General features: G+C 40.8%; 1 long non-coding RNA gene across 1 annotated transcript in view; it reads left to right on the forward strand.

Moving 5' to 3' along the window:
* The first annotated feature begins 26 nt into the window (after nucleotides 1-26).
* LOC123368110 overlaps nucleotides 27-15,428 on the forward strand; it is a 67,538-nt gene continuing 52,136 nt past the window's right edge. The window contains exon 1 of the long non-coding RNA XR_006578692.1: nucleotides 27-488. This is a non-coding gene — a long non-coding RNA (uncharacterized LOC123368110). The remainder of the gene's footprint in view (nucleotides 489-15,428) is intronic.

Genomic DNA, 15,428 nt, shown 5'->3' on the forward strand with positions numbered 1-15,428 from the left:
TCAGCACTTCATTTGTACAGATTGAAAATAGGTATCGGCCTATGTAGGCTGTTGGAGAATCTGAGGACAATCTCAGACACTAATGCTAGCATTCTGCCCCCAGAGAGCCCTGAGAAAGGAAATTCCCAGCCTTTTGTCTCTGGTATTTCATGGCCTGGTGAGCAATAAATGGGTCCACTGTCAAGTCTAGTTTATGACCTCTACCACATCAGCTGTTTTTGAGCTCCTCTGTGCCAGGCTTTTTAGTGGTTGGAAATTTAAGTATCTTCACTCCCTTTTTTTCCTTCATCCAATATATTGTGCAGAGGCTTCAAAGCTGGGTGGACAAGCCACTAGGTTTCCTCTCAAACTGTACAAGGGCACAAAGCCTATGAATCCATGAATCTATCCCTTAATCTGTCTCTGTGATGCTACATACATGAAGATGAAGCAGTAGGCAATGGGATATGGACAAGATTAAGATGAAGGAGGCTCAAGGGAGGAATAGGGTAGGTGCAACCTTCATACTCACTCCTCCACTACCTGTTTTGAGTAAGAAATCCTCTGAAATTTTATGTGCCAAATGGAGATGTGTGTTCTGAAAAGTCAAATCCTCTCCCATACTCAGTAACTCTTGGATTTTTTTTAATAAGGCCCACATTTATTAATGAATCACAAGGGCGAGAGAGAAAAAAATCTTAGAGAAAAAAACCCTTTGTTTCTTCTTCAAATCTATTCCATCACAAAAACACAACATCTAACAGTTAAGGCGGCTCAACTAAAGCAACCACTAACATCAAATCAACAGGAAATCCACACTTAAAATTATGTCAAACACCAATTAACAGAGCAACCCCCTTCCACACCTGCCAGCTGTCACATTCAGATGCCAATACCACACCAATAAAACCTTAATATTTTTGTGCTTTATTGTCATCACTGACAATGAGCATCAATGAAGATATTCTTCATGTATTTTCCAAGAGCCATTGTTGTTTAGCTGCCTATTGATCTTTGTCATTGAGCATATGATGACTTGAAAATGAATTCAAAACATTTCCTGAATTGCATTTGTATGTCACATCTGGAAGTTTTCATTCACAATTTGTTTAAAGTATAAACACTGATTTGGATAACAAAAATCCTGTAAAGATCATTCAGCTTTGCAAAGATGTTAATTTTACTACTGATGGCCCGCAGCTTTGGCACTCAAGTTTATGGTTTTATGGTAAGTATGAGATATGGTGGGTGAATGTGTTGGTTGTGCTGGGAAAGTTGTGTTGATCTGTGCTTATGTTGTTTTATCCTTGGAGATTTGTGCTGAATTCTGCAGGTGGCGAATGAGGGGTTACACGTGTTTGGAGTTATTGAGTGTGTGGGTGGCTTTTGAAAAACTGTGGCAGCTGGGACAAGTAATCCATTATCTGTGAAGTCTCCCTCATACAAGCAATGACACTGTTGCATGCAAATTAGCTGTAGCATAAGGATGGTGATTGGCTAAATTACCTGTGATAGCACAGTGGTCTAGGACTCTTGGAATGGCATAGATACATGCCTAACTGTAGCTGAAGGCCTATGCTGTTGTACAGGTGTAACTCTTAGAGTCATCTTTAAAGTGAGACCACAGCAGACGACTAATCCCAGTGATGACTGAACCTAGTGATATCCTGAACAAAAAGAGCTCTTAACTATGCTTGTAGCTGTTTCCATCACTTCTCACTGATTCAACAAACATTCTGGGCTTCAGATTGAGATTCAAACAGAGTGACAATTCTGGAATCTTATTATATAGATGAACAGCACAACCCAGCCAAATGACCATATTTGGAAATGTTGTTTAAAATGAACTGAGAATATTAATACAGTTTTGGGGGTAATTTTCAACAAAACTAAAATACTTCAAAAATAGCAGTGTATGGGAGACTGTGTGGCTGAATAGATAACACACTGGTTCTAACCCTAACCCTAACCCTAGCCCAGCCACTGGCCTGTTGGTTGACTTTGGTCAAGTCACTTCCCCCTCCATGTGTCTCAGTGTCCTTAAAGGTGTTATGGGACACCAATCGTCTCTGATGTCTGCTACTATGACACCAGAGACAATCGCTACAGGCATTTCAGGCACTAGGCTCGTCAGGCTATAGCCGTTGGTGGGGTCCCCAAAATGTTCACATACTTCAAGCAACAGAGGACTCTAACACACCCTAAGCACCATTTGAAAACAAAATATATGGGAATATTTTGTTTCACAAAAATTCCAAGAGTTCTACTGTTGTCTTGATTTGGGAATGACACAAAAGACTTCAAAATTCTGGAGTTTCCCATGGGTTTGGAATTCTGATTTTTGACCAGCTCAAACTGATAACAAGAGATGACATGAGCCACAACCATGGGCTCTAGACAGCTGATCCACCACAGCAGCTGAACAGTCCAGTGCAGAAGTAACAGCAAAACAAAGAGTTGAACATCTTACCAGAAAGGCACTGAGATTCAGACATATTGTATGTATTGGTTTGTAGCTATAGTGTTATCATTGGTGTTATAATTTATGTTTTAAGTTTTATTTTATTTTGATTGTTAAAGAAAGAATGAAGATTTAACAGTAGCTTACTGTGGATACTAAAATCAAGTATTGCCAACCCCAAAAGTTCAAAAATCATGAGTCTGACCCCGAAAAATATGAGATTGGCCCCCAAATATTTTTTTTTTAATAAAAAGAGATATTGTCTCTTTTGATCTGTCTTGAGTTTGACCTGCCTCTACCCAGTCCCAGTATGTCTGAGACAATTAGCTCCCAGATTGACTGTGTCAGGTGATTTTGACCCTCACTCCAGGAGCTTTCCCTGGCCCCCTGGTAGTGCAGCACTTCCAGCTTCTCCTCAAATTCCAAAAGTCTAATAAATTAATTCTGTGTCGCCTTACGCCCAACATCTGCCTACCCCCCAACCCACCAATTTAATTATGCAAACACCAAATAAATTCTGTGCCACCAGCCCCCATTTGTGTTTTGCCCCCAGCCTTATCTCTGCTCCTCCTGCAGATCCAGGGGCTCTTTACCCCTAATTCCTTTCCTGGCCTGGTGTTATGAGGTGAGGGTTGTGGGGAGGAAGAGTCACAAGCAGATTGATCCATTGTTCACAAGAGGGAACAAGGAGCAGGGCCACTCTAAGCTGCTAAGGTCTTTCTGCTCTCACCTGTTCCCTTCCTCCTGTGACAATGGTGTCAACTACTCTTCCTTCTCTACTCAAAACGTCTTTGGGTTTCTGAGTGTCGGAGGCACTGTCTGACTCCTGCAGCAGCCTTGGTTGACTGCTCTTTCCCAGGAGACAGGCAAGTGGGGAAGGCAGCCAGTCAGAGAGCGTGTTTTCCCCCATAGAGGCCAGAAATTCATTGTGAGATTGGCTCCAGCCCCAGATGAAATCATTTTACTCATGAAGAAATCACGAGAATTGGAAAGACCAAACTCCTGTCATGTGATACAGTATTGACCTTTGTCACCCTGACCCAAGTCATGTAACTGAGGATGGGAAATAAAGTCCAGTTTCTTAATTGCACTCCTATGTACCAGGCCCTTATTAAAATCAGTCTGCAGACATCAGGGAGCAAACAAAAACCAACTGCTCCTTGGAGTGGGAGTAATTTTGTATTCACTAAAGAGAACAGAGGGGAAGAAAAATAAAAGCATTGCACGATGGTGTGAGCTGGATTGTTTTTCTGTGCCCTTGACATTCTAAAGTGCTACTATCATCCTCACTCCCAGGACCACTTGTATCATACATATCATTGGAAAGTGAAGCATTATTTGTTGATATTTTTCTTCTTCTATGGTCTGCCTGGCATGTCACTTACTGCCATGGCAACATTATTTACAGGCACAGTTGCCTGCTCCGATGAGTAGTTCTTGTCACTGAGGAATTTAATCCATGAATCCCAATGGAGCTACTTTAAAATGGCATGTGTTCCTGAGTGCATACTGTGAGCGGCTGGCATCCTGGCTCTGTTTTCATGACCGCCTAGTTTTAGAATGAATGTTAGGAGGTCACTTTCTCATGTGAAAATTGTCATCTTCCTTGTTTCTTGACTCAGTATTTCAGTAAAAACATCACAAAACACATGAAGAAACTTTGTATTCTCTACACAAATAACACCTTTCCAACACTCATCTACCACACTTGAAACTAGAAGCACTCTGCATAGTATTTGATCCCTGTGATGTTAAGCATACAGAGGTGTACATTGATATAGGAGTAAGATTTACTGAATGTTTAAGCATGAACACTTGGGGCCAAATATTGCAACCCTTATTCAGTTTGAATGGTACTTCATGAAAAGTCCTGTTTAAATCATTTTATAATGACTGGCTGAAGTCACGGGCTACTTTCATGTGTAAATATTACTCAGATTTAGTACAGGTTGCTTAATTAGACTGTGTAATAGTAGTACTGCTTGGTATTGACTGAGAGGATAGAGTCAAATTAGAAGTTTCAGAGCAAATACAACTGGTCCTACATCACTTCAGTTCAAGCCCACTTTAGTATCTGGGCATCAGCTGGCACACACAACAGAAAGTCATGCCTCTCAGACAGGTCCACAGAACCACCATCAACATTTTACATATGCCTGTTGTAGTAATTTAAATGGAATATATAGGCCCAAAGAGCCAAAGGTGGTAACATGACCCACAAGACCCTGCCTGAGCAGCAGGGGCGTAGCCACGGGTGGGTCTGAGTGGGCTGTGGCCCACCCACTTAGCATCCAGGCCCACCCAAATCAGGGCTGGAGCCTCCCCAATCCACAGGCTGGGATTTCTGACCCCAACTTGCTGTCTGCCAGCCTGGCCACATATCTCTTCTGCCAGCGCTGCATGCTACTGCCCCAGTCTCTATCCCTAGTGCTAGCCCTCTGAGGGGTGTGCCTCATAGGGATGGGTCTGGGTGGGGCTAGTGCTGGAGCCAGAGACTAGGGCAGCAGCATGCGGTGCCAGCAGGAAGGGGACACAGCTGGGCTGATAGACACCAAACTGGAGTTGGGAGGGGCAGGCAGAGCTTGAGACCCAGCGGTGCCCCCCTCTGCCCCATGGGCACACCCCACAGCCTGTGCGCCCTGGGTGCCTGTTGAGCAGTAAGGTGGGGTGGGGGAAGGTGGGCTCCCCCATCCCTCCTGCCCCCTCCCCAGTGCACCAGATCGCTCCTGCGCCCCTCCCCTTCCTGTCCCCCATCCCCAGGGCCCTCCATCCCTCCTGACACCCTCCCCTCACCACCCACCAGTCATTGCCCACTCACCTGAAAGCCAGGGCCCACCCAATTTTCCTGTCCTAGCTGTGTCACTGATGAACAGCGATAAAGGTTGGGGTCTGGTACACAGATAGCTCAGCCTACTTAGTATCATGGCAAACAAACCTTCAAAAATACTTTAAACCTTTTATTAAAGATACAGAAAAGAACAAACAGTTAATACCTTAAATTTGAAATGCTTTAAGTAAGGTGTTCATTTTAACAACATCCCTTGTATCTTTTCCCTTTAGCTGGAAAGGGACTTTGACAGCCTTTGTGGGGTAATAACTATCCTTTGGGGGTCGAGGCAGGGAAGAAGTGAGCTGAGATGGGCTGGAGTTGTTAAAGTCTGATCATGTCTCCTAGAAAACAAAATAAAGACAAACAACACACAAGAGGGAAGAGAAAAGAACAGCAAAAAAATGCAGCTTCTGTCTCTGGGGTTGACTCTCATTTGCAGCTTTACTCTTGGAAAAACACAGGCATAACCCATGGTCTTATCAGCCAGTCTGGGACCTGGCAAACTTCTGCCAGCATTGAACTGTGTAGGGCATTGCATTTAGCTGTCTCTTTCTGGTCACAGGTTTACAGCAATGTTGCAAAATATGCAGTCTTGGCTGGCTAAGCCAGATTCTTTTTAGACAGAAGGAAAAAGGTGAGAAAAGGAAAGATAATAAATAAGGTGGGGAAGGAAAAATACAGGGGGAAGAGGGAGAGGAGGAAGACAAGGGGCAGGTCTTCACTACCCACCAGATCAGCAAGTAGTGATTGATCTGTCGGGGGTTGATTTATCGTGTCTAGTACAGACGCAATAAAAATCGATCCCCGATCATGTTCCCCGTTGACTCCGGAACTCCAGCTTGCAAGAGGCGGAAGCGGAGTCAACGGTGGAGTGGCAGCGGCCGACTCGCCACCGTCCTCACAGCCAGGTAAGTCGACCTAAGATACACGGACTTCAGCTACGCTATTTGCATAGCTGAAGTTGCGTATCGTAGGTCGACCCCCCCGCTAGTGTAGACCTGGGACAGGTCTCACATCCCAGGTGGTATTCAGGAATTAGCTGCAGGTGGCAGAGGTGATGATGACACCTGGATCCCTCTCTCTGGCCCGGTCCAGTCAACATCTCTTTCAGGATTAGGACAAAGGTCCAGGATCCTAGGAGATGGTGAGAGTGGCAGCTATGATGGTGAAGCTCACTTCTTCCCCTTTTCTGGTTTTCAGTCAGCCAGCATTGCAGTCTGTTAGCTTTGAGACCAAAGTCTCTTTTTCAGGCCCCCCAAAGGGAGTGATGAGCGGAATAATCCATCACCTCATTATTTAGTTCACCAATTAGACCTGATTTCTGACACACCAATTTTTGTTCACTGATTTCTGATCCCACACTTCTCTTGTTTACCAAGAACGATCTTAACACTGTCCTTTTATATGTCAGTAGGCGTTTTTGTTTGGACTAATTCAAGCTTTGTCTTTCTTTTATACCTTTTCCCATCAACATTTGTTATTATAGGTTGTGGTGACATCTTTTATAGTTGAGCTGACATTAGGGTATATTTGTAGGCCCAATTATCACAACAGGCCATGGCACTTTTAAGGCACCAATGAAAAAAGAACAATGAAATGGAATCTTTATCCTTTCCCATCTTCTTGACTCCCACCATATGTGAGAGAGTGATATAATTTAAAGAGACAGTGAAAAAAATTGGTATGAAAAAATATTTGGTTCTGATTTTAGTAAAAAAAAATTATTTCTAAAACAAAGCAACGAAAAAATGTTGATAAAAAGTCAAGTTTATCAAATACTTTATCAAAACAGTTATAAAATAGCTATATTTACTGAAAACTGCATTATTTAGTGAAACTCAACTGAAACCATTTACTGAAACCCAACTGAAAAAAATTAGATATTTTTATTGTCTGTTTTAGCTCTGCAAAACAGAAACAATTTTGAATTGTTTCCCAGAGGTGTAGTTGTTGTTATTGTTGGTAGTGAAGGTCTTCTCCCCACCCCCATTTTTGGACTAGCTTTAATTATTTATCAGTTTCACTGACTGTGTTAGAAAATAAACTAAAATATTAGTAGTTCTATAGAATTCTACTAAATCTCTAGGTTACTCTTGTGTCTACGAGATCTTAAGTTAATTGGGAATAAGAAAGATCATAAATAGTAAAGATAGTGGGCATTGTTTAGGCTGAAAAAAAGCCTTGTAACTGAAGTTAAAAGTTAAACAGTATGGTACAGAGAATAAATTAAGTTAAACCAATGATGATTTTTATTTCTTTACAACAAAAATTATTCTGTACCACTTTTATAACCAATTAAAAAGGTCAGATAACTTTCTATTACACAAGTTTCTTGTAAAATGGAATATGCTTTTGACATTTTGTATGTTCTAAATTGCTTGGTACACAGAACAAATTGTTGTCTGATGTAAAATGAGAAACAGGCATCAGAGCAAAGTAAGTTATAGTGGTTTCAATCTTTTATGTTAGACTGGATCTGTAAACAAAGGAAACTAAATTTATTCGCCCCAGGTTATGACTTTAAATGACAAGCTCTGTTATTAATGGTAAAGAGTGATTCATCAGTTTTGAATGGCCGCATAATAACAGTACTAGACTAGCAGATAGGAAGATTTTGAAAGGGTCCTGCAGACATGCACTGAAGATTACTTGATACAGAAAGATTAATTAGTATTTTCTGAGGAAACTTGACTATTGCAAAGTCATTGAAGTGGATATGACAAGGGTCATTTTAGGAAGTACAGTCTTCAAAGGGAAACTAATGTGAGAAAAAATGTTTTAATATGGATTTAAAGATGAGCATTTTTTGTGACAAAAAGAATAGTTGGTGAACAAAAATTTCTGAATTCATAAACTTATGAGTTATATAAACTGACAAAAATTATAGCCATGCTTTTTATCCATGAGTTAAATATATTGCATATATTTTTGCTTACCCTAATAAACTGGCACTAAAATCAAAGTTTCGGGAAGATAAAAGGGCTAAGCCATTGGTGGGTGGAAGACTGGAAAATGGCCATTCATATTTGATAATGTCTCTGAAGGAACATTATGCCTTGGGGAAATGTTCCAAATTATGCAATCCTAAAATGGTTCCAGTCAGTTCCAGCTATTGACATACCAGTCTGGCACCTTATCAGCCAGTAATTAGGTCTATAAGAAACAGGCCCAACCAGCAAAGTTTGGATGTAGAAACAAATTTCCCCTCTGTTCGTGAGTATTCTCATATGCAGTTTTGGTTAAAAGCTGTGTGGAAATATAAACAGGGAATGAATTACCTCATGGGAAATTTACCTGGACCTGCAGGACCCATTTCCCTAAACAATCATACTCAGGGAGTGTTTATTTACTAAAGAACATTGAGGCCATAAACCGCTGACTTTACAGGAAATGTTAGGTTCTGCACAATAGCCTCACGTCTGGTCTGGCAGATGTTTGATAAATACATTTTACTGTTTTGAAAATATTATTTAACTGACACAGTGGCTTATCTTAGGCCTGCTGAGATTTCATTAGTTAGTTCTACAGTTTGGAAAAGGTTCTAAAAATGTGCTGTGTTCCACAGAAGAGGGATCAGGAATTTGAACCTGGCTTTCCCATAGCCCAAGTGAGTGCCCTAAGCACCAGCTATTGGCTATTCTGAGGTCTCTTTCTGTTCAAAATGAAAGCGAGCATTTCTACCCTGGACCAGAGGAAACCTTTGTGGTGAAAGTTTAATCGAAACTAATACATTTCTGTGAAAAGTTTTGGTTTTGTCTAAAGTTTTGTTGAAAAATTTCAAACCAGTTTTATTCATAAGTATTACAAATCTAATATTAAGGGACAAATTCTGCTATCCCATACATGTCTGTAGAGTAGTGGTTCCCAAACTTATTCTGCCACTTGTGCAGGGAAAGCCCCTGGCAGGCCGGGCCAGTTTGTGTACCTGCCGCATCTGCAGGTTCGGGCGATCACAGCTCCCAGTGGCCGCAGTTCACTGCTCCAGGCCAATGGGAGCTGCTGGAAGTGGTGTGGGCTGAGGGACATACTGGCCGCTGCTTCCAGCGGCTCCCATTGGCCTGGAGCCAGCGAACCGCGGCCAGTGTGAGCCGCGATCGGCCAAACCTGCGGATGGGGCAGGTACACAAACCGGCCCGGACCGCCTGGGGTTTTCCCTGCACAAGCGACGGAACAAGTTTGGGAACTACTGCTGTCGAGCGTAGATTGCAAAATGAGCTCTGGTATGTGTATTATAGGAAGCCTATGAATACCAGCACAGCTTAATTAGTAGCACTCACACCTTTGCATGAGAAAGCTGTAGGTCCAATTTTTCATTAAGATTTCTGTTTATAGCTCATTGTGACAGTGTGTGTTCTGCACTGTGAGGAACGCGGACTTGTATTCTCCTCTTATGACTGTTTTTCCATAGACTTCATCTGATTTACTTCTGATTTCCACCAGCATAAATGAGAGGAGACTCAAGTTTGCTATTTTGCACATCAGACATTAAACAGAGATCCCTTCTGCTACTCTCTGTAATGTCTGGCTTGCTGGAAGTTAATGGTCCCATGATGCTCCAAGAATAGATCCCATTTAGGACAGGACGTGAATGCTATCAGTCTAAGAGAAACTTGATGGGGATGATAATTACCTAGAATAATACCTAGAATTTACCTAGAATAATAGCACTGTAGTTCTTATTTTTACGGATAGGCTCCTTAATGATCACAAGTCTGGGCATTAGTTTTACATCTCATCCAGAAGATGGCTATGATTATTAAGGTCTGATTTTCATTTTTATGTCACTTTTGTTCATTTTGGCTAACAATGCAATTTTTACATATTCACATCAACTTTGCCATATAGCATGATTCTCACTAAGACCCATTTGAATCATTTTCCAAAGAGGCCTTAAAGTGGGTATCAATGCAATTTATGGACCCTGTAAGGTTCCCTTTACCTGGACGCAGTGTGTAAAGAAGCTTTAATACAACTGAGAATCAGGCTACATGGCGGTGGAATATGATGGACAATGACTGTAGAAAAGTTGCAATGGTGGGCAAAATGAACAAAAATAAATAAATAAAAAATCTGAGAACCATAAGGTAGATGAGACCTCTGCTTTCAAAGAGCCCTGCTTTTTCTTCAGTGTAAGGCAGTGGTATAAAACAGATAGTGATACCAAACTAGTTACACCATATAGTTACAAAATAAAATACACTTGACATGGGTTTTCTATAGTTTTGCTTTAGGGAAATCAGACATTTACAGGGTCTTTTTTTAATCTGTGTAGGCGGTGTAGAATATTTGAGGTGCAAAGTCAAAAGAAAATTGTACTCTGCTAATAATAAAACAAAGCACATAAGAACAATACCAAAAAAGATGTAGGTATTGCTGCTTTCCATGTGGTTTTTGGTGCAGAAGTGATTCCAAACTGACTGTTGCTTTCTTTATTTTCTGATCTTGCAAACTGTTCTGTGAGTTAAAAAAAGAGTCTCAGAGGCCAAGAAGAAATCGTCTGCAAAGTCCATTTTAATGATGGAATGCAGTGTTGTTTGCTTTCCCCTTGCGTAGGTTCTGCTTCTTTTCACTAATGTAAACATATCTAGAATGTCATTTCTAACCATCACTGCCTGACTTCTACATTAATTGAAAGATATCTAAGATGAGCAGTATGCTTGTTATGTCTGCTGGGAGTGAAAATTTGAGTGCTACTGCTCTTGCACAGTCAGTAGAGGTCAGGTCAATATTGCTCCTCCTCAGGCTTTCCTGGAATAGTCTCCCCTAAGAAATCTGCCATCCCTATTATCAGTTTTTATCTCTCCTCATTCCATGTCCCTGATGTCACAACAATCAACTCATCTCTCCGGACATATCTCCTAGGAAAGGCAGAGATGAAATTATTTATCTCTTTATTTAATGTTTTAAAAAACCCATCCGTAGCTCTGGACACTGTACCGTCATTATAAAACATATTACTCAATAGATTAAAAAGCCCTCCTCATCCACCCTAACAAACTGCTTCTCCATCCCAAATTTTAATCATCCCTCTAACCGCCAAAAAACTTGGGAAATAGATAGAGTGACCAGACAGCAAGTGTGAAAAATCAGGACAGGGAATAATAGGTGCCTATATAAGAAAGAGCCCCCAAAATCAGGACTGTCCCTATAAAATCAGGACATCTGGTCACCCTAGAAATAGATGGGTTTTGCAGCATGTCCTGCAGGACTCCAACTCTTTACTAGTCTGATACTGCATGTAATCTCTCACTTATGTCAATAGGAAGTTTGTGTGCATGATACCTGCTGGATAGGAGAGGAGTGATGTAAGGCATTCTCCTCCTTCTCCTACAGCTCCTCTAGATGATGGGATCCTTTTTTTAAAGTGAGAAAATCCTGCTGCCACTCACCTTGACCATGGAGTTGTAATTCCTCCTACTTAAACCACAGGCCAATACCACCACACTTCTTTCTTTACTAGGGAATTTTTTTATTATTTGCCAGCTACAATCAGTATCAATGGAGGGAAAGGGAAAAATCTAACAGTTCCCCCCCCCTCCATTATATTTAGCTTGACCAAGCTTTGCTTTAATGCCAACTCGGCTGCACTTAAGCCTTGTTTACATTTGAAAGTTTTGCTGCTTTAACTATGCCGGTAAAGTAAAAGCGGCAAACTCCCTCTAGAGTAGATGCACTTATACTGGTATAAAAGAGCTTAATAAAGCAAAATAAAGGAAAATAAGATATACTTATATAAAGCACCTTGTACCACTATAACTGCATCTACATTAGGATGTTTACTGGCATAAGTATTTTGGCAAGAAATCCCACCTCTAACCAACATAGCTATGCCAGTAAAACTTAAGTGTAGACCAGGGCTAAGGTGCACTAAATGCCCTTTACAAATGATCTCGGATTAGCTGGAGCAGGCCACTTAGAATAATTAAGCTTTGAACTTTGTTGGTGAGTCAGTCCCCATAGGTATCAGGAGGAAGGATATACAGTCGTTCTAGAGCCAAGTTACATATCGTGGAAATGCACTAAAATGAGAACCAACTAGATTCTACCAGAAAGCCAGAAGATGCAAATCTAAAAGCTTGCTTTTGTCTATGAGGAAACAAAGAATTAATAGTTGTGGTACAGGTGGTCCGACTCTTGTATACACTTTGAAACATGCAAGTAAATGGAAATGGAAAATCAGGGTTAGAAGGCAGCTCATCTAGTCCAACCTGCTGCTCAAAGCAGGACCAAGCCCCAGACAGATTTTTACCCCAGTTCCCTAAATGGCCCCCTCAAAGATTGAACTCACAACTGTGGGTTTAGCAGGCCAATGCTCAAACCACTGAGCTATCCCTCCCCTCAGTAAGCACTTAGGCAGAGGCACTGTGATCATTTAGTACAAGCAAGTAGTCAGGAAACAGTTTTGAATAATTTTAGTCTTATAAACCAGTGTATCAAGTGATCCATGTAGGAAGTAAATGACAAAAGTCTAATCTTTTCACATGATTAGAACATGAACCAACACCTACACCTCTGAGATAAGAGAACGTGTTTCTTTCAGGCAATGACCTTTGCGAGATATTACAAAGGGAACCTTATATTTCAGTATGTCACTAAATTCCGGATCTGGATTACTCATGGGATTTATATTGGGATATCCTCAAATCCATCTCAGTTTAGTAGTGATCTAAGGTCATTATCTATCTAAGGGTATGTATACACTCCAGTTATAGGTCCACAGAGTGCCCATGTCAGCTGACTCAGGCTTTCAGGGCTCTGGCAAAGGGGCTTTTTAATTGCAGAGTTGATGTGGGCTTCACTCCCTTAGCCCAAGCGCCCGAGTCAGCTGACACGGGCCAGCTGCAGGTTTTCACTTGCACTGTAGACATACTCTTAAATACTTATTGGCCCCATATCGGATCTGTTTTACAAGCTTTAATGTGTTTATTCTTACAACACTCCTCTGAGGTAGGGAACTCTCCAGCTAAAGGGAAAGGGAACAAGGGATATTAAAATAAAAGCCTTATTTAATACTTTACCTTTCAAATACTTTAACTGTTTTTCCTTCCTTTCTGTATCTTTAAAGATTAAAAGGATTTTTAATTGTGTTTGCGCCATGGTACTAAGCAGGCTTGGATCTTTGTATAACAGACCCCAAGCCATGTTCAACACTGTTTAATGGTGGACAGTTAGCACTTTTTTGGCCCATATATTTAATCTAAATTAATTAATACAACAATCCTCAGCAGAGAGAGTGAAGACTGAATAAGCTTTGGCCATCAAGCTGATAATCTGCACTATTTATGAATACTAAATTCATTTAAAAGTATCTCTGTACCATTGAAGGCATTGCCAACTATATATTAAATTCATACCTATGTACCAGGCTGGCACAGATCTTATGAATTACTTACAGTGCACTTTGGTCCTATTTTTGAGGAGTGAGTGGGACTGAAGTGGTACCTCTAGACTTTGTGTTGCCCCTCTGCATAGAGGTGAATTTCATCCTATCATTTTAGGAAGAAAGCTTTTACAAAATGTAACCACAGCAGCCTCAGTACTCAGAGCCTAACTGAAGCTTGTCACATACAATACCTCGTTTTGCCCAAAACTACCTAAGAACTACTAAGCCATCACTTTATCAAAAAGCTTTAGCTGGGATCAGCTGGTTAGAAACTGGAAGAAAACAAATTGATTATCAGGCTAGAAGTGGTGCTTTTTTTTCCTACAGAGAAATAATAATTCCCATTTTCAAAGCCATTGGAACTTTGCTAGGAATTAAAGACCAACAGAAAGACCATCACAGAGAGTCATTCTTTTGAAATCCCATGTAGAAGCAAACATCCAAAGAAGTGGTTGGGTGCATTGGCTGAAGCAGTTTAACAAGCTTAAATAGAGAAACAGTGAGAGAACTTTTAGATGTGAGCCCAACAGTGACTGCACTTTTAACATCTGGGTCTGGTCCATTGGGCCACTGAATTCTAATGAGCTCAGTATTTCTTCTGAAAGACATGATTAAATCACTCCCATCTAGCCCCTGGAAAGGTATCGGTATGAGCAGGTAGAAATTTGGGATCTAACTAACTGAACAATGGGAAAAAATATTTTCTTGTTTATGTTTCCCCATGGAGATAAAAAAATGAAACTTAAATCCTGGCAGTGTGAGTGCTACTAATTCAGCTATGCTCGTATACATAGGCTACCTATAACTCTAATGAAAAGCAACAAAGAGTCCTGTGGCACCTTATAGACTAACAGATGTATTGGAGCATAAGCTCCCATGGGTGAATACCCACTTCGTCAGACGCAGCTAAAAGGTGCCACAGGACTCTTTGTTGCTGTTTACAGATCCAGACTAACACGGCTACCCCTCTGATACTTAACTCTAACCAAGTGGAATGAATGTCTAGTCTCATTGTTTTCCAAGTAAACTCAAGTGTATAGTATCTGATGTTTATGCCAATTTTAAAGCCACATACCATTAAAGATTAATAATTACCTACATTTATTATAGGCACTGTTCATCTTGAAGACTCTTAATTTCACAGCTGAAATACTGCTACATCTGGGGTGGAAGTAAGCAACAAACACCATATTTTGTGGGAGATAGAGAGAAAGAGAAGAGACATGAATACTTTACCTTATTGATACTAGAGAGGAAATGTCAAGTAGGCAGAATGGTCAAGATCCTCAAATGTGTTTAGGTACCTAATTATAGGAGTTAGGCACAAGTTACCTTTGAGGATCTGGGCCAAATTATCCAGGCTGGAATTTGGCCCAAACATTGGGGTTAATATTTGTATTGTTGCAAAAAGTACCACTGGACCTTCTAATGATCACAAGCGGTTAGTATCTTATTTCTGCATCTCATATGAAAGACCTGCAACACCACACTACCTGCCAACACCATGTTGAAACATTGATTCTGACTGATAGAAGAGTGACAAATACAACTCCACTTCCTATAACACCTGGATTTCTTTTTGTGGTCCTTTACACAAGCACTGACCAAGCAGGACCCCGTTTAACTTAAGGTTATTGTTAAAGTTCATATACATTTAAAAGTATCTTTGAAATTTCCTCTCCATCAGCAACATTCATGACTTATGCGTGATGCAGCCAAAGCTATCATCATAAGTATGTGTGACATACCATTCCAATGGGAATAAAACTGAAGAA

The sequence above is a fragment of the Mauremys mutica genome, chromosome 4 (genome assembly GCF_020497125.1).
Source record: "Mauremys mutica isolate MM-2020 ecotype Southern chromosome 4, ASM2049712v1, whole genome shotgun sequence".
NCBI classification, from domain to species: domain Eukaryota; kingdom Metazoa; phylum Chordata; order Testudines; family Geoemydidae; genus Mauremys; species Mauremys mutica.